This window comes from Lactuca serriola, chromosome 1 (assembly GCF_051521515.1).
Source record: "Lactuca serriola cultivar US96UC23 chromosome 1, Lser_US96UC23_V15, whole genome shotgun sequence".
Taxonomy (NCBI): Eukaryota; Viridiplantae; Streptophyta; class Magnoliopsida; order Asterales; family Asteraceae; genus Lactuca; species Lactuca serriola.
In genome coordinates, this window is record NC_136408.1 from 15,754,681 (window position 1) to 15,775,162 (window position 20,482).

A 20,482-nucleotide genomic window follows, 5' to 3' on the forward strand; every position below is an offset into this window, starting at 1 on the left:
TTTCTCGAAGACTGCAGACCTAAAAATATATATGTGTCATCTTCTTGGCGCAGATGTGGACAGACCTAAAAACGTTTATGCGCCCTCTTCTTGGCGCAGATGTAGACCAAAGTCTTCTAACATCTTCTAGCCTAAAAAAAACATATATATCTTTATTATTTATAAGTTTTTTTAATTTATATTTTTTCCAACTTTATTAATGATAAACAATTTGAAAAAAATTACAAAACTTAAAAAAAAAAACGTTCTACGATATAAACATGATTTTTTTTGACAAATTTATAAATAAAGATTTGTTATAGTAATAGTTGTTGAAGTTGTTTATATAAATATGAAAAAAAATCATCATATATTCTTATATTTTTTTGCCAAATTTTGTAAAACATTATTTAATACAGTATCGTCAATTTTTTGAGAAAATATTTATGATACGTTTTTAATGAATTTAGTTGAATCGAAGTTTATTTACATCCATTTATGTATCAAATTCTTTGATCACTAATTATAATGTTTAGTTATAACTTTGCAACCAAAGTTGTTGGTTTTTATCAAATATATACGTTAATTCATATAATTTTTATTTTTATTTTTTATACAATAATACATAAAAGTTGATTTAGATTCGTTAATTATTTATAACAGAGTCATAGAAATATTAAAAAATCACTTTGAAGTTTAAAAAAATCAGTTTATGTAGCTTTCGGTTTATTTTAGTAGCCTGCAGATGTTAAAAAAACAAACAGTCTTCTTTTTTCATGCTGCAGACGTTTGATCCACCTCTTCTATTGCAGAGGTCTACAAATGTGGTCCGCAAACTGCAGACATTTTGCCTTAGAAAAAACAAATAGCACCTATAACACTATTTACCATAGACAGTAGGCCTGTCGAAAAACACCGAAACCCGTTCTACCCATCCGATCTGTTCCGAATTCGGGTAAAATGAGTCGGGTAGAGCGGGTAACGGGTAACGAGTATGAACATTTGGGTAATAGGTTAACCCGATAATAATATAGGTCAGTTTTAAGAAATGAATATTAATTTTCAGGCATACCCAAATACCCGAATTCATTTTTTAAATAATACCCAATATACATTATACATGAGTAGGAGGTAGTTAGGTAGGCACGCTTCAAAAAATAACCCTTCGGTTTCTTCTTATGATCGACGCAAGCAAATACGATGTTAAGCAATCCCATGCAATCGCAATTCTCACAATCGTCTCAGCCTCAAAGACGTTAAACCCTCATCGACTCCAACGGATCACGCTTTGGTTTCTTCCCTCTCCATTTGATCACGCCGAAAAGAAAAGTACCAGTCTCCTTGAACCTTGATTGATCAAAATTTGCATCCTCTTTGATTTCTCTGTCGTGTTGTTGTTAATCACATGTTAAGTTGGAACAATTTCATCATATAAAGAATAAATATCAAGTAAATTTTGGCCGTATTATATATGCATGTTGATCTTAACAAAGAAACTCCGATCTAGTTATTGTGGCTTTTAGCCTCTTATGTTGAAGTTGATTGAATGAATTTTGTATGTGTTGAAACCATTTTGATCTATTTGTTTATCCTTCTTTATCTTAATTTAGTTACTTAAGTGATATCAATCTAGTTGGCATTAATATTATGCTGATTCCTAGTAAAATCTATGAGATGCTACTTTTCCAATTCACAATCCTGAAACTTCATTGCTATTTATACAAGAAAAAAATGAATTGCTATGGGAAGAATAATTAGATTAAAAGTCGAAAAACTGCCTATAATTGGTCCCCGAAATTAGTTCGAAAATTAAAAGTTTATTTTGAGCTCCTTAATTGTATGCCAGTGAGCTGCAAAATATGTTCTTTGTTGAATTGGGATCCTCTAATGACATTATTTGATCCAGCTCGGGATATATCAGTGATGGAAAACAGTAAGATTTTTTTGTGCTCTTTATCTCAAGTTTGATTGAAAGTAGTACGGGTTTTGTAAGGAAAATATCAAGGTAGTAACAAAGTTTCTTCTTTTAAATCCCAATGACCTCCAGTTGTAAATTTTTTTGCTCCTTGTTACTGTTTTATATGTAAATGTTGGTAATTTGAAAGACGTCTATTTTATTTTTTGCAGCGGGTCTCTAGTCAGTTTGCACCTCCCCCCCTTTTTTATATCTTAACCTCCATACAATTCATATTTAATTTTCATATATCAAAGAAACTTCCATTCCCTTAAGGGTTGAACTTTTTTTATACACTTGTAGATGCCTGAAACGAATGAGTATATTGAAGATGAGACGATTAACCTTGAAAGCACAACCAATGATTCAGTTCCGGTAGTAAATGAGACACAACAAAAAAAGTACAAACCAAGATCCAAAATTTGGGATGAATTCGAAATATTTACGGACAAAGAGGGAGTTGAAAGATCGAAATGTACGCATTGTGGTTCCGGGCGATACAAGTGTGAAGGGAAAGGGCATGGTACCAAAAATCTTTTAACTCATTTAAACAAATGTGTGCCTTACTTGGCTAAAGTAAATGCCGGTCAAACACAAATAGCTTTTGGTGATGAAAACAAATTAACATCTTGGAAATTTGATCAAAAAGAGAGTAGGAAGGCTTTGGCACACATGTTAGTAGTTGATGAACTTCCATTTAGTTTTGTGGAAGGTGCGGGCTTTAAACATTACAATAGTGTTACTCAACCAATGTTTAAAATTCCATGTAGAAGCACAAGTACAATCGATGCCTACCAATTGTTTCAAGAAGAAAAAGAAAAACTTCGAGCTTTTATTAAAAAAAATGTTGGTAGGATTTGTTTGGCCACCCATACTTGGACTTCTACACAACAATCAAGTTATATGTATCTCACCGCCCACTTTGTAGACAACGAATGGAAATTGAAAAAAAAAGTGTTGAGTTTTTGTCCTCAAGAGAGTCATCGTGGAGTTGATATTGGATTAGTGGTTGAGAAATGCTTAATAGATTAGGGAATAAAAATGTTTTCATAATTTCCGTTGACAACGCAAGTGCTAATGATGTGGAATTGAGTTTTTTTTTTTTTAAAAGTCTTTCAAAATTCCAATAAGTGTCTCTTAAATGGGAAATGGACACACATGAAATGTGTTGCCCACATTTTAAACTTGGTGGTGCAAGATGGTATTAAAAAGGTTGATAAACGGTGGAGATAATTAGATGGGCGGTAAAGTGTATTAGGCAATCACCTTCAAGAGTTGGAAAATTCACCAAGTTTGCCAACCTTTTTAATCCGGGTACAACGAAACACTTGGTAAGAGATGTTCCAACAAGATGGAACTCTATTTATCGTATGTTGAATATTGCCCAAGATTATGAAAAAACTTTTGAGAGATATGATCTAGAGGAATATGAGTTGTGTTCCGACATTGAAAAGGTGGGTTTATCGATTCCTTCACCGAGCGATTGGTAACATGTTAGGCACTTGTGTCATTTTTTAAAACCATTTTGTGATGTTACTGAAAGGATTTCTGGGACATTATACGTGACATCAAACATGTGCATTGAAGATATTTATTCCATTCGTATACTCTTGGATGATGCTATTTCCGATGCTAGCCTCTGTGATATTGCATTGGCAATGAGAGTAAAGTTTGATAAGTATTTTGGCGATGTAGAAAAAATGAATTTATTGCTCTAATTTGCTTTGATTCTTGACCCGAGGAACAAAGTAAAGTATTTGGTTATACTACCTGAGGATTGTTATGGAAAAGAAAAGATGGAGGACAAAAAGAAATATATTATGGATTCTATGTATGAATTATATAATGATTACATTAGAATTCATTCTCCAAGTACTACTTCTAGTACTACTGGGTCTAGTAATTCATAGTTAATTTTAGGGAAATGCCAAAATCCGGATGCTATGACACCAAAACCACAATTGAGAAATAAACTAAGAGAAAAGATGAAAACAAACATAGTTGAATCAATTGGCGAGTTAGAAAAGTATTTGAAAGAAAGTGTTGAAGAAGATTCGTCAATGTTTAACATTTTAGATTGGTGGAAAGTGAATAGTCCAAGATTCTCGATTCTATCATTGATGACTAAAGATTTGTTTGTCATTCCTGTCTCGAATGTGGCTTCGGAATCTGTTTTTAGCACTAGCGGGAGGGTTTTGGATCCGTATAGGGGTTCTTTGACTCCTAAGATTGTTGAAAGTATAATTTGTACCTAAGATTGGCTTCGGGGTGGTATAAGTGACAACATCGATTTTGAACAAGATAGAGAAAACCTACAAAAAATTGATAAAGGTAGTTGTTTATCTTTAATATTTTGACATATTATGTTTTGTCCTTTAATGTTTATACTATCTGTATAGGATTGAGAGAAGTTGGTACGTATAATTAGAGCTCGGATTGGATATGGAAATGAACCTGGCAATGTGAAGATGCAAGATTTATGAATATTTTAGTGAAACTAAGAATCATTTGAAGGTGATTTGAAACTTGGTTATGTTTTGAATTGGGTTATGACTTATGAATTTCACTCTTTTGTTATGTTTAGACTTTTATTGTTCAGTTGGATTATGACTTATGTATTTTGTTCGTTCAACCATGATGATATTATTTATGTTGTTATTATGTCTTTTTTTTTTTGGTAAAACAACAAATGTCTTAGGATAGGTACGTGAAATTATTTTGTTTGGTATCATTATTCGTATCAAGCATCACGGCATCACCACAATTGACCTTCTTAACTTTCAGTTTTTGACTTATTATCATCTTCTTTCTGGTTCATTAAGTTTTATTATTTGAAATATCAAATTTATATACATAATATACAAGGTAAACACAAAGAAAACCAAACATCGATAAGAAGTAGTTTTGTTATAAAATAATGAAATGTTGTAAACACAAAAAAATGAGGATGTTAAACAACATAAATAATGCTTGAGGTTTAAGGGAAAAATTTAACATAATGTTATACAACTTTAAAAATGTAATACAAAGATCGAGGTTAAAAGGGCAAAAGTTTAACAAAAAATATAACCTTTTATGAAGATATATTTTTATTAGACTTTTTCAAATGAAATCAAAAAGTAAAAACAAACCCAATATACTTTAACTTCTTGTAGTAAGAATAACAACAAACACACCATTAAGAACCCTAACATCTTCACAAAGACAATCAAAATTTTAATTATACGAGAAAGGAAGCAAACTGTAACATCCCGATTTTCAAGGCAAAAAATTTCATTTTTTAATTAAGGAGCTCATAAAATAGTTTACTAAAAACATTACTAATGTCAAATCAATTCATAAAATGTAACAACATGTCTCAATACCATATCATCAATAATAATAAAAATTAGAGTACCATCCCAGAAATCTCGATGCGGAAATCATGTGTGAGTGTGATGTGTTGCTACCGCGCCAGCTCCTTTCCCTTTGCTAAAGAGGTACCTGAAACAAAACTGAAAATTGTAAGCACGAAGCTTAGTGAGTTCCCCCATCATACCGCATACCATACAAAACACATACTGTCAGGCATACCGGGGTGCCCGACCTACCCCATGCCAGGCATATCTGGGTGCCCGACCTACCCTGCTGAGCATACCGGGGTGCTCAACCTTCCCCTGTCAGACATATCGGGGTGTCTTACCTACCTCTCGATCCTAACAACCGAACTTGGGGACTATTCCCCTATTCTACTACCACTATCACATAACATCATACCATGCTAACACAACACATATCATGTAGTAGCAACCTAGATGATTATTACAAAGACTGTCATTTGCCATACAACTCCTACTAGTGGGTCGGCATTATGGCCTTAGACTCACTTCTACTAGAAGGTAACTTACTTCGTAAACTGCGTGTCGAACCACGCGAGGGAATCTCTAACAACTACTCCGATGACTCCCGACTATCATAGATACATAAAACTTAATCTGAATCTATAACACTGCTCAGGGTAAAATGACCATTTTACCCTTCGGCCCCATTGGGATGCACTGAAATCCTAATTCGAGCTTATTAAGCTCAGCTCTCCTATGGCCCATTAAGGATTCCCTAAGGGATCACTCATTGTCCAATTTTGAATTGGACCCTACTTCCCCAAATGGGCCCAAAAATTCCCAATTCCAATAACATAGCTCCTAAGGGCCCAATCTTGGCCCAAAAAGGCCCAATACTTAAGTTTCAGATTCCTAAGTTCAAAATGATGCTTCATAGTGGGCCATGAGGCCCAAAAGTCCAGGCCCATTCTCTTAGAGCCCTAAAGCCTAATTTTCCCAATTTGCATGCGTATGTGCAGCGTACCTGGCACGTACGCCCAGTGTACGCTGGCCTTGACTAAAACAGGGTGTTGACCTAGTACGCGCGACGTACTAGGGAGTACGCTCATTGTACTGGTCAGTTTCTCTAAGACTTCATTTATGGCTTAATCCGTTAAGTCTTTTTTGTCCAGAATATATATCCAGGTCCTTTAAGACCTCCTAAGCCATAAAATCACAAACTTTATGTGCTTGCATGCATGGTTGAGGTCAAAAAATGATCTTGGCCCATCTAACAAGCTTCAAGACTAACTAGCACTTGCATGGTTGTTGCTTAACCATCAAGATCCGATTTTTATGACCTTAAATGCCTCCAAGAGTAAAAAAGGACAACTCTTAAGCTCTGGACCCATTAATACCCAAGTATTCTTAACAATGGGGTCTAAAGATGACCTAAAGTCCCAAAATAACAAATCTAAGCGTGCTATGATCAAGAACGGAACTTGATATCTCAAAAGGATCAAGAATGATGCCAATCCTCTAGATCTACAAGCTCTTGATGGATCCTTGCTTCTTCTTCAAACTCCTTTCTTCTTTCCTTACTAACACCACCCACACAACACTCTCAAAATGCTTCTAGTAAACCCTAAATTTTAGGGTTTAATGACCTGCACACGTAGGTTGCGCATACTCCTGGTACACTGGGCGTACGTGCAAGGCATCCGCGTTTCCTCCTCATGTGTACGTTGGGCGTACATGGCAATATACGCCCTATGTACGCGTCTCCCTTAGCCCAATCTAAGGCCCAACCACACATTTCCATTATTTACTTAAGGTATTTACTCATTTTATCTGGCAAAATCCCAGATGTTATAAATCTCCCCCGCTTGAATTAGACTTCGTCCTCGAAGTCCGTTGCTGCTGCCGAAAATAACTTGGGTTAAAACTCCCTCATTTTTTCCTCTGGCTCCTAAGTCCATTCCGAGCCCTTGTGGTGCTACCACTACACCTTCAACAGCTCCACTTCTTTGTTCCTTATCACTTTCGTCTTCTTATCTAGAATGACTATTAGTCGCTCGATGTAATTCAAGTTGTCATCCACCTCAATATCCTCAAGAGTTACCACCGCAGAATCGTCTACCAGGCACTTTCGCAGCTGGGAGACATGGAAAGTACTATGAATCTGGCTAAGCTCAGCTGGCAGATCCAACCTATACGCTACCTTGCCCACTCAGGCAACAACTCGGAAAAGGCCACTGTACCTGGGGCCCAACTTGCACCGTTTCCTAAATCGGATGACACCTTTCCAAGGTGACACCTTCAGGAGAACCATATCTCCGACCTGGAACTCTAGGTCTAAACGTCGCTTGTCGGCATAACTTTTCTGCCGACTCTGAGTAGTCTGAATCCTGCTCCAAACCTATAGTATCCTCTCCGTCGTCTTGAGCACCACTTCGGTGCTCCCCATGACCCTCTGTCCCACCTCACCCCAACATATCAGGGTCCTACACTTCCTCCCGTATAGCATCTCGAAGGGGGAATAATCAATACTCGCATGATAGTTGTTGTTATTAGAAAACTCTGCCAATGGAAGGTAGGTATCCCAGCTACCACCGAAGTCCAATACGCATGCTCGTAGCATATCCTCCAATGTATGGATAGTCCGCTCGCTCTGACCGTCTTCCTGCGGGTGGGACGTTGTGTTGAAGTGTAGACGAGTACCCAACTTGTCATGAAACTTCTTCCAGAACCTGGAAGTAAACTGCACGTCTTGGTCCAAAATCACCGAAACTGGCACTCCGTGTCGAGCTACTACCTCTCAGATGTAGATATCGGCTAACTTCTTGGCCGATATGCTCTCCTGGATCGGTATGAAGTTGGCAATCTTGGTCAACCGATCCACGATGACCCAAATCGAATCCACTCCCCGTGCAGTACTGGGAAGCTTGGTGATGAAATCCATAGTAATATCTTCACATTTCCACATGGGAATGTCTAACGGCTGCATCTTTCCGTGTGGCCTCTGGTGATCGACCTTGACCTTCCTGTAGGTCAAGCACCGCTCTACGTACCAGGCGATGTCCCGCTTCATGCAGGGCCACCAGTAATCGGGTCGAAGATCCCTATACATCTTCGTCGCCCCGGGATGAATCGAGAATCGGGATTTGTGTGCCTCCTCCATCAAAACCTGGGGCACACCCCCATGATAGGAAACTCATACCCTACGATGTAGTGTCAATAACCCTCGGCTGTCATAATCGAAGGAGGAAACCTGTCCCACAATACGCTCGCTCTTCCGATGTTCCTCTTTCATAGCCTCCTGTTGGGCCTCTCGAATCCGCTCCAACAGCAGAGTCACCATGGTCATCCTCATGCAGATGTCTCTGATTGGCGCTGCCTTGCAGCTAAGCGTATCGGCCACGACATTGGCTTTCCCTGGGTGGTAAAGGATCCCACAATCGTAATCCTTCACCACGTCTAACCACCGACGCTGCCTCATGTTCAGGTTCGGCTGGTCCATGAGGTGCCTCGAACTTTTGTGATCCGTGTAGATGGTACAACGGACCCCATTGAGGTAGCGTCGCCAAATCTTGAGGGTGAAGACGACCGCCCCTAACTCCAAATCATGCGTCGGGTAGTTCGCCTCGTGAGGCTTCAGCTGCCTCGAGGCGTAGGCGATGACATGCCCTCTCTGCATCAAAATTGTGCCCAAACCTGAAATGGACGCATCACAATATACTACAAAATCATCCAAGCCCTCTAGCAGGGCGAGGATTGGCGCCTCGCATAGTCTCTGTCTCAGTGTCTTGAATGTCGCCTGCTGCTCAGGCCCCTAGCAAAAAACAACGGCTTTCTTTTTCAGTCGGGTCAAAGGTACGACTATCTTGGAGAAGTCCTGAATGAATCTCCGGCAATAGCCCGCCAATCCGAGGAAACTCAGAATCTCAGATGGAGACTTCGAAAGCTCCCACCTCATCACTGCGTCCACTTTGTCCGGGTCGACCAATATCTCGTTTTGGTTTACCAGGTGCCCCAGAAACTGCACCTCGTGCAACCAGAACTCGCATTTGGAGAACTTGGCATACAAGTTCTCCCTCCTCAGGGTATCCAAAACCTCTCGCAGATGCTCCTCATGCTGCTCCTGCGTCTTGGAGTAAACTAAGATATCATCAATGAAAACTATCACAGACCGATCTAGCATCAGTCTGCACACGCAGTTCATGAGGTCCATGAACGCGGCAGGAGCATTGGTGAGCCCGAAGGGCATCACTACGAACTCTCAGTGGCCATAGCGAGTCCGGAAAGCAGTCTTCTGTATATCCTCGTCTCTAACCCTCATCTGATGGTAGCCCGACCACAAGCCTATCTTGGAAAACCTAGATGCTCCATGAAGCTGGTCGAACAAATCATCTATCTTCGGGAGTGGATAATAGTTCTTCACCGTTACCTTGTTCAACTCCCGGTAATCTATGCACATGCGATGTGACCCGTCCTTCTTCTTGACGAACAGGATCAAGGCTCCCCAAGGCGAACTGCTCGGTCTGATGAATCCCATGTCCAGCAGCTCCTGCATCTCAGGAGGAGCCAACCAATATGGTACCTTGGCTATTGGAGCCGCACCAGGGACTAGGTCGATCTTGAACTCCACTTGTCGCTCCGGAGGTATCCCAGGAAGCTCTCTAGGAATACATTCGCGTACTCTCGCACCACCGGTACATTGCTCACCGTCGCCTTACCCGCCTCTCAGGTATCCATAACATAGGCGACATACCCTGTGCAACCCTGCTGAATGTAGTGCCTAGCCCTTGCTGTCAAACATAATACTGGTTCACACTGTGGCCTCTCGCCCTGTATCACCAGCTCTCCCCCACCTGGGGTCCTCACTCGTACCAACTGCTGCGCGCAGTCGATCACAACCTCATTGGGACTCAACCAATCCATGCCGATGATGACCTTGTTCCCACGCAACGGGATGGGAACTAGGTCGACCAAGTAGCGTTCCTAGAATAATCTCAGAACACAATCTCTATAAACCTCTGACGCCCGTACTTCCCGGTCGTCTGCAATCTCAACCTCAAGGGGGCAATCCAACATGCCCGAAGACTCAGGGAACCTCTTGCTAAGGGCGAGAGAGATAAATGATCGAGTGGCACTTGAGTCAAACAACACCTGTATGTAACACCGTAAATTTTCAAAATAATTTTTCATTTCCAAAATCACATAATGTATCATATCACAAATCAAAATCCATAATCAATTCTGTTTTCAAAAACAAATCCCAAGATCTCTGATATAAAAATCTCCATCAGTGTGTGTGTACGTGTCAAGCCGTCGCCTTCCCACGGTCCTCGCTGGTACCTGAGACATCAAACATAACAACTATAAGCATAAATGCTTAGTGAGTTCCCCAAAATACCACATACAACAAATACGCCACTCGAAGCTAACCCGACCCTCTGGTCAAGATGTCTCAGCGGGACCTTCCAGTCCCGCAGCTCGTCGGACCCTCTGGTCCAGTCATAGCTCATTGGGCCCTCTGGCCCGATCTGAATCGTTGGACCCTCCGGTCCGGTCTATATAGTCATACAGCATACAATAACACATAGCATACAATCTCATAAATAGCACATAATCTCATACATAACACATAAGACCCTCTGGTCAACTCATAATACCACTCAGGGTAACGTATAGTGAGAAGACTCACCTCGCGTGTCTCGGTAACTCGTAAAGCTCTCAACCACTAGTGCTCGATCTCCCGAGCTATCGTCCTCCTACAACACAGGTGTATCTTTACTTAATACTACTTGACTCTGACTGACTAATACCACTAAGTCAAACCAGTCAACACTGGTCAACGGTCAACGGTCAACGGTCAACGGTCAACCCGACTCGCCGAGTCTGGCGTGGACTCGCCGAGTCCCTACAGGAACCCGATTCCCTCTGAATCTCTTCCAACTCACCGAGTTACTCACTCGACTCGGTTACACAGTCCCTGGTCCGAAGTCCCTGAACAACCTGTACCAACTCGCCGAGTCTGGGATTGGACTCGGCGAGTGCACTCCATGCACAACCTCAAATGACCTTCTAAGGTCAGATCCACTCTAGTAACTCATAGATCTAGTCCCCTTAAGCTTATTAACCACATAAAGTCCGAGTCTTGGTGCTCAATAAGCATCATATAGCTCATTAATGGAGGTTTAGCCTCAAATACATAGATCTCCATCTAAAACCTCCATGGATGCACATAAAGCTTGGGCAAGGAGGTGCTCTGGACCTCTATGGGTCTAGATTCAGAGCCATAACTCGCCAAGGGACCATAATTGTGACATCCCCAAAATCACGGCCAGAAAAGACCGGTTTGTCTATGCTTTGTTTAAAAATCAGAGTTACATTTTAAATGAAAGTGTTGCGGAATTTGTCCCAAAACAAAAATATGATAAAGATTTATCAAAAGCATTTCCATAGAAATGTATTTCATTAAAAGACCCGGGATGTCATGTTCGTACAGATCAAAAGCATAAACAGTACAATATAAGCCTTACTATATTATTTCATATCTACAGGCCTATATCCGTAATCCCTCATCCAAAACATCACACCTATGCTCATGCGCCACTACCTGTAATACATAAAACTGAGTGGGTCAAGCTTGGGAGCCTGGTGAGCACATAGGGTTTTCAACCCACAATAAATAAGTTTATTAATTTCATCGATCAACAATAACCCAATTACCCGTTCCCGTTATCCTCACTTTACGTCCCTAAACACCTATCATAAGGGACCTAGCCTAAGGATCATCATCGGGACGGACACTACTGCTAAGGGCATTCCTCAGCAATAAATGTCCTAAAGGCAACCATGTGGGGGATGGAGTACACCGGTGAACATATCGTTCACAAACACCTATAGGTTGCGAGCCTGCTAGTGTTCCACTGGACTGTCTAGAAGAGTCCGTGGTCGTCATCCATACTCCGCTAGATGACAGAATCAACAACATCAACATCGAGGCCTCTCATCATTTTATCACACATCACCTATTGCATCTACCCATGTTTTACCCCAACATTTTCGTAGATATAAAATACATATACAGTTTAAATCATTGAAAACATGTATAACAACGTTCATCTAGCATAGATAGCAAGTATTCAGATAATATGCACACATAGCACGTAATTTATATAAAATACTTCATATCTATGTGTAAGTTGAAAGTAACTATGCACTCACTTGTTAAGGTGATGATTCCAAAATCGGGCAACGCTTGCTTCTAACGATTCTATTTTCTTTCGACGAAACCTAGCATTATTATCGCTAAATTTTAGTCTAATATTTACTGTGACCAAGTATTAGTCTTAGTATTATTATTATTATATAAGCGTTAAACAATATTTTCCAACCACTATGTACAGACAGGGGCCAGACATAAAACACCGGAGGGCAGGACCATTTCGGCATATAGCACTTCTGAAATCCAACAACCCTATGCGGCCCTTTAAACCAGATTCCCTGTACCGCGAGTAGTTAAAAAAAATATTATAACGACACTTATATAAGTTATAATAATAGCTCAAATATTTATTATAAGTTCATAATAACAATACTAATTTTAAATATAAGCTATATTAAAATAAGGTAAGCATAACTTACTTACAAGGGGGTTTTAGCTAGGAGTCGGGCTCTGCAGGGGCAGAACTTCGTTGCTGAATCTTTCTAAGAAAGATTCGTGCAGCGCTTCAGCGCTCACCTTACTATACTAAGGTACAGAAAGAGAAGTCGAATCACGAGGGACCGAAATGCTCGGGGGATAAGGAGAGAAAGACTCTTTAATCAAGAGAATGGTGCAAGAAATATGAGAGCCCAAGGCTCTTATTTATACTAATTGAATTTTCAAAAACTACCCTCCATAATTACTTAATGACCTTTTAGTTATATAAACAACTAAACACCCCTCTATAATACTATTATAAATGGATTTAATGATATTTGTACTAAACTAATGTCGAAAGAACTCAACATTAGTCTTATAATGACCGCATCGTCGATACCTTTCTAATGATATAGACATATGTATATATATGTGTACGTATACATGATTTATACTTTATTTTAATACGTAAATATGCTATTATAATTTGTAACTCGTTCATACGAACTCTATTTTTGACGTTCTTTATATCCACGCGTAGGTGAAGACGTACTCTACAACTTTCGTTTAGACTCCGTCGGCTAATTTTGACTTTATTTTTAAAGTTATATTTTTAACAAGCCGGGACAGGATTGGTCTGTTTAAAATCTCATAACTTCTTCATACGAAGTCAGATTTGGGCGTTCTTTTTATCGATGTTCTTAGTTTAACATATTCTACAACTTTCGTTTAGATCACTAAGGCTAAATCTCGCTCTATCGTAAATTCACTATTCACGCTTCCCGGTATCGTGCCGGTTCTGTCGTGAAACTTCGACGGGTCATAACTTCTTCGTTATAACTCGGATTTCGGCGTTCCTTATATGCACGGAAACCTTGAGACATATTCTACAACTTTATGTAGAGATATCGGGATTATCTCACACTTTAATTTTGACGCTCATTTTTATTCTTTATTAATTATACATTTATAATTAAATAATAAACACATATAATTCACATAATACTCAAATATTTCATCTTTATTACTTCAAAAAGAGTTACAAGAGTTGACCTAGACTATTACATTGACAAAAATTCTTAGCCCTGAAATCCGGGCGTTACAATAATGATGCTAGATCTAGCCACAAATGGGTTCAAAAACCCTAAATCTATATGAACATCACAATAACAAAGAAGGATTCGAATGGTACCTCAGATGTGATGTCCTGGACCTTAGCTCTTCAAGAATCCACCCCTCTCTTGCTTCCTCTTGGCTAGATCTTCTCTTCCCTTGCTAGACAATAACTCCAAGAATCAACAATGGCTTCTTCCCTCACTTGAGTCACTCAATTGATCTAGGGTTTCACTCTGGGGACTAATGAGTGCAAATGATGGCCATAAGGCCCTTTAAATAGGCAGCAAACCCGAGAAATTAGGGTTTCATTAAACGTCGCAGACTCGCCGAGTCCACTAAGGTGACTCGCCGAGTCCGAGCATCAATCCGGATGAGAACCCGCGTCTTAACTCGGCGAGTCTATGCACCAACTCGCCGAGTCCCTTCTCAAAACTCAAAATGAAAAGATTAATTAATATACCTGAAATCCCGGATGTTACAATTCTCCCCCACTAGAATCTGACTTCGCCCTCGAAGTCTCATTCCTGAAATAACTCTGGATGCTGCTCCCGCTCCGGTTCCCAGGTCAACTCGGATCCCTTCCGATGCTGCCACTGAACCTGTACCAGAGGCACTTCCTTGTTCCTCAGAACCTTGATCTTTCGATCCACAATCGCAACTGGTCTCTCTGCGTAGTTCAGGCTCGCATCCACCTGAATATCTTCCAATGGCACCACTGCCGACTCGTCGGCAATACATTTCCTCAACTGCGAGACATGAAAGGTATCATGGATCTGCCCCAACTCAGCAGGTAGGTCCAACCGGTAGGCTAACCTGCCTACCCTAGAAATTACCCTGAAGGGTCCAATGTACCGGGGTCCCAACTTGCCCCTCTTCCTGAATCGTATCACTCCCTTCCAAGGAGAGACCTTTAGGAGCACAAGATCACCGACCTGAAACTGAGCTCAGACCGACGCCTGTCCGCATAACTCTTCTGGCGACTCTGCGCGGTCAACAACCTCTGCCTGACCTGCTGAATCTGCTCGGTCGTCTGGAGTACAATCTCCGTGCTACCCATCACCCGCTGCCCCACCTCTCCCCAGCCGATGGGGGTGCGACAGCTCCGCCCATACAACAGCTCAAAGGGTGGCATACCAATGCTCGAATGATGGCTGTTGTTATACGAAAACTCTGCTAAAGGTAGGTGGGTGTCCCAGCTCCCTCTAAAATCCAGAACACATGCTCGGAGCATATCCTCAAGCGTTTGAATCGTTCGCTCGCTCTGTCCATCCGTCTGCGGGTGGTATGCGGTACTGAAATGCAATCTCGTACCCAACTCCTCATGAAACTTCTTACAAAACCTAGAAGTAAAACGCACATCCCGGTCTGAGACAATCGACATCGGAACTCCATGTCGCGATACCACCTCTCTCACATATAATTCTGCCAATTTCTCCGCAGAAGAGCTCTCGCTGATGGCTAGAAAATGAGCGCTCTTCGTCAGTCTATCCACGATCACCCAAATCGCATCAACTCCTCTCGCAGTCCTTGGCAATTTGGTGATAAAATCCATGGTAATCTGTTCCCACTTCCACTCGGGAATCTCCAACGGTTGCAGCTTACCATGCGGACGCTGGTGCTCGGCCTTAACTTGGCGACAAGTTAGGCACCTCTCGACGAACCAAGCAACATCCCTCTTCATACAGGGCCACCAATACTCCTTCTTTAGGTCCAAATACATCTTGGTAGCCCCAGGATGGATCGAGAACTTCGATCGATGTGCCTCCTCCATCAAAATGGTACGCGTCCCCCCCACAAACGGTACCCAAATCCGACCCTGAAATGTCATAAGTCCCCGACCATCGGTAACGAATTCCGATACCTGACCAACCACCCGCTCCCTCTTTTGATTTTCTAATCTCGCAGCCTCAGCCTGAGCCCCTCGGATGGTGTCCAAAATCGGAGTCGTCACCGTCAACCTCAAACAGATGTCTCGTAATGGGGCACTCTCTGCCCTACGACTCAGGGCGTCGGCTACCACATTAGCCTTGCCCGGGTGGTACAAGATCCCGCAATTATAATCCTTTACCACATCCAACCATCTCCTCTGCCGCATATTCAGATTTGGCTGATCCATCAGGTACTTCAAACTCTTGTGGTCCGTGTATATCGTACACCGAACCCCATATAGATAGTGACGCCAGATCTTGAGGGCGAAAACCATAGCCCCCAACTCCAGATCGTGGGTGGGATATCTCGTCTCATGAGGCTTTAACTGCCTCGATGCATACGCGATCACATGCCCTCTCTGCATCAACACCGCTCCCAACCCCGATATCGATGCATCACAGTACACCAAAAAATCCTCCATCCCTTCCGGCAATGCAAGCACGAGAGCTTCGCACAATTTCTGGCGAAGAGTCTCAAATGAGGTCTGCTGCTCCGGACCCCATGATAAAGTGACACCCTTACGGGTTAACTTGGTAAGTGGCACAACAATTTTGGAGAACTCCCTGATAAATCTCCGATAGTAGCCTGCCAGCCCCAAGAAACTCCGGATCTCCGCAGGTGACCTCGGCACTTCCCAACTCATCACAGCCTCGATCTTGGCCGGGTCAACCAATATTCCATTCTGGTTAACGAGATGCCCTAAGAACTGGACCTCCCGTAACCAAAATTCGCACTTGGAGAATTTGGCGAATAGCCTCTCCGACCTCAGAACCCCGAGGAGCTCCCTCAAATGCTCCTCATGCTGCTCTCTGGTCCTCGAATACACCAGGATATCATCAATGAATACAATGACTGAACGATCCAACATCGGCCTACACACCCTGTTCATGAGATCCATGAATGCCGCTGGTGCATTGGTGAGCCCGAATGGCATCACCACGAACTCGTAATGCCCGTAACGAGTCCTAAACGCCGTCTTCTGGATATCCTCATCCCGAGCCCTCATCTGGTGATATCCCGACCTCAAGTCAATCTTGGAGAACCAAGACGCCCCCTGCAACTGATCGAATAGATCATCAATCCTCGGCAACGGATAACGGTTCTTGACCGTCAACTTGTTCAACTCCCGGTAATCAATGCACATCCGGTGTGAACCATCCTTTTTCTTGACAAAAAGGATCGGCGCTCCCCAGGGAGAGCTACTGGGACGGATGAACCCTTTCCCCAACAGCTCTTGCAGCTGTGAGGATAACTCCTGCATCTCTGGCGGTGCCAGCCGATATGGCGCCTTAGCGATAGGCGCAGCCCCGGGAATCAAATCGATACGAAACTCCACTTGCCTCTCGGGAGGTACGCCCGACAACTCCTCGGGGAACACGTCCCGGAACTCACGCACTATCGGCACATCATCCACTGAACTTGGCCTCCCTACGGCCTCTCGTACATCCGTCACATAGGCCACGAATCCCTTGCAGCCCTGCTGCAAACTCCGCCTCGCTCTGGCAGCCGAACAGAATACTGAACCACCACGAGTCCCCTCGCCATAAACTGTCAGCACTCCCCCACTAGGATCTCGGATCGTCACCAACTGATGCTCGCAATCTATGATAGCCCCGAAACGGCTCAACCAATCCATGCCTACTATGACACATACATCCCCCATAGCAATCAGAATCAAATCAATCAGGAACTCCACCCCGAAGATCTCCAGCACGCATCCACGTATCACATCGGTAGCACATACGTCACGCTCATCTGCTATGGAAACCCGCAGAGGTCGACTCAACGCCTCTCTCGGAATACCGATGCGCCGACTAAAAGCTAAAGATATGAAAGACCGACTCGCACCCGAGTCGAATAAAACCAATGCAGGTACAAAATTCACAAGAAAAGTACCTACGCACAACATATAGCAATTACAATAGCATAAACTCAACATAAAATAGATAAAGATTACATACCTGCCACGACGTCAGGTGCTGCGCGGACCTCCTCCGCAGTCAGCTGGAAGGCTCTCCCCTTAGCCTTCGGTGCTTCGGCCTTCACTGGCCGGGTCTCGGTAGCTCGAACCATAGGTGCAGATCCCTACGCTGATCTCTGAAGCTGGGGGCACTCGGCCTTCCGATGGCCGGTCTGGTTGCAATGGAAGCAAATCGAGAACCCCTTCGGACAGTCCCTCGCAAAATGTCCTTCCTTCCCGCATTTGTAGCATACCCCAGTCTTGCACGACCCGTCATGGCTCTTGCCGCACTTCCCACAAGTGCGACCCCTCGAACTGCCTGTCCTAGAATCAGCGGGCTTTGCCCGCTTGGCGGCCGGCTGCGACTGTGCCGGTCGCCGATCACCCTTCTGCAACTCAGTCTCCTCCCTCGCCTGTGTCTCAAGCTCGATCTCCCTCTTCCTGGAATTTGACTGGAGCTCGGAAAATGTACGATAGGTCGAGTTCGCCACGAACTCACGGATGTCCCTCCTCAAGATGCTCAGATAACGGCTCATGCGAGCCTGCTCAGTGGACACCAACTCCGGGCAAAAAACGCCCGCTCATGAAACATCCTTGTAATCACTGTCACCGACTCGGTCCCCTGCTTGAGGGTCAGAAACTCCTGAGCTAAACGTTCCCTCTCCACCTGGGGAACGTACTCGTCACGAAACATCGCAGTAAACCTCTCCCAGGTCACTGCAGTCAGCTCAGCTGTAGAATAGCTCGCGGTCACAAATTTCCACCAGTCCTTCGCCCCCAAGCGAAGCTGGTTGAGTGCGAATCGCACCCTCAAGTGCTGCGGACATGAGCACGTATAGAAACACCCCTATATGTCTGAGATCCACCTCATAGCGGCGGTCGGATCCTGTGTACCATCGAACTCCGGTGGTTTCGTGTTGCTGAACTCTCGGTACAACAACGAATCACCACCCTGGGGTCTCGCAGCCGCAACAGCTGCGGTGGCTGCAGCAACAGCAACATCAGTCAAAGCAGCGTATCGCTCGTCAAATGTCTCGATCAGTGTGGTCTTAATAGACCCAAACATCTCTGGAATCTCGGCTCTGATGGCAGCGGCCACCTCCTCATGGATGATCCGACGGATCTCCTCATCGCTCACCCCACTGCTCTCTGGGTTATGGCGTGTCCCAACCATGATCAACCTCTGAAATACAACATAAGAAATATCAGGAATACTCTCGAGCATACTCACACTCGGTAACTCAAACATCCTCTCTCCTGGTACTCCCAAGGATTCTTACTTGGACTGCGCACCAATCCGGTGTCTTCGATAGTACGGGCCCAATACTATCGTCCACACCGAATCGATATACAACCCAAGTCCTCCTCCTAGGATCCCAAATCGCAAACACTCTACTCTCGCTATGCACTGGCTACTCTCAATAGCCCTCCCCTGAGCTCCTCACTGCTACCTACTCACTCTCTCAAAGTGTCTCCTAGCAGCAATGATCTCCTAAGCTAAGGCATCACAAATCAGGCCCACTCTAGTCCTAATAGGAATACCTAGCCTCTCTAACATGCACCACATAATATCTCATAACTCATAACATATAATGTAAAGGTATTTTGGGGATTCATCGTTCGGGCGCTGGCTGACCGTACACACCTTCCACTCTGTTCGTTTCCAAAAACCTCTTTTTCTTTTTAGCAAAATTTAGTTTTATTTGAAAATTCCTCAAATCCTCGGTTTGAGTTCAAATACGCCCGAAGGTGCATCCGAATCCCTCAAACCAAGGCTCTGATACCAACTTGTAACACCGTAAATTTTCAAAATAATTTTTCATTTCCAAAATCACATAATGTATCACATCACAAATCAAAATCCATAATCAATTCTATTTTCACAAACAAATCCCAAGATCTCTGATATAAAAATCTCCATCAGTGTGTGTGTGTACGTGTCAAGCCGTCGCCTTCCCACGGTCCTCGCTGGTACCTGAGACATCAAACATAACAACTGTAAGCATAAATGCTTAGTGAGTTCCCCAAAATACCACATACAACAAATACGCCACTCGAGGCTAACCCGACCCTCTGGTCAAGATGTCTCAGCGGGACCTTCCAGTCCCGCAACTCGTCGGACCCTCTGGTCCAGTCATAGCTCATTGGGCCCTCTGGCCCGATCTGAATCGTTGGACCCTCCGGTCCGGTCTATATAGTCATACAACATACAATAACACATAGCATACAATCTCATAAATAGCGCATAATCTCATACATAACACATAAGACCCTCTGGTCAACTCATAATACCACTCAGGGTAACGTATAGTGAGAAGACTCACCTCGCATGTCTCGGTAACTCGTAAAGCTCTCAACCACTAGTGCTCGATCTCCCAAGCTATCGTCCTCCTACAACACAGGTGTATCTTTACTTAATACTACTTGACTCTGACTGACTAATACCACCAAGTCAAACCAGTCAACACTGGTCAACGGTCAACGGTCAATGGTCAACCCGACTCGCCAAGTCTGGCGTGGACTCGTCGAGTCCCTACAGGAACCCGATTCCCTCTGAATCTCTTCCAACTCACCGAGTTACTCACCCGACTCGG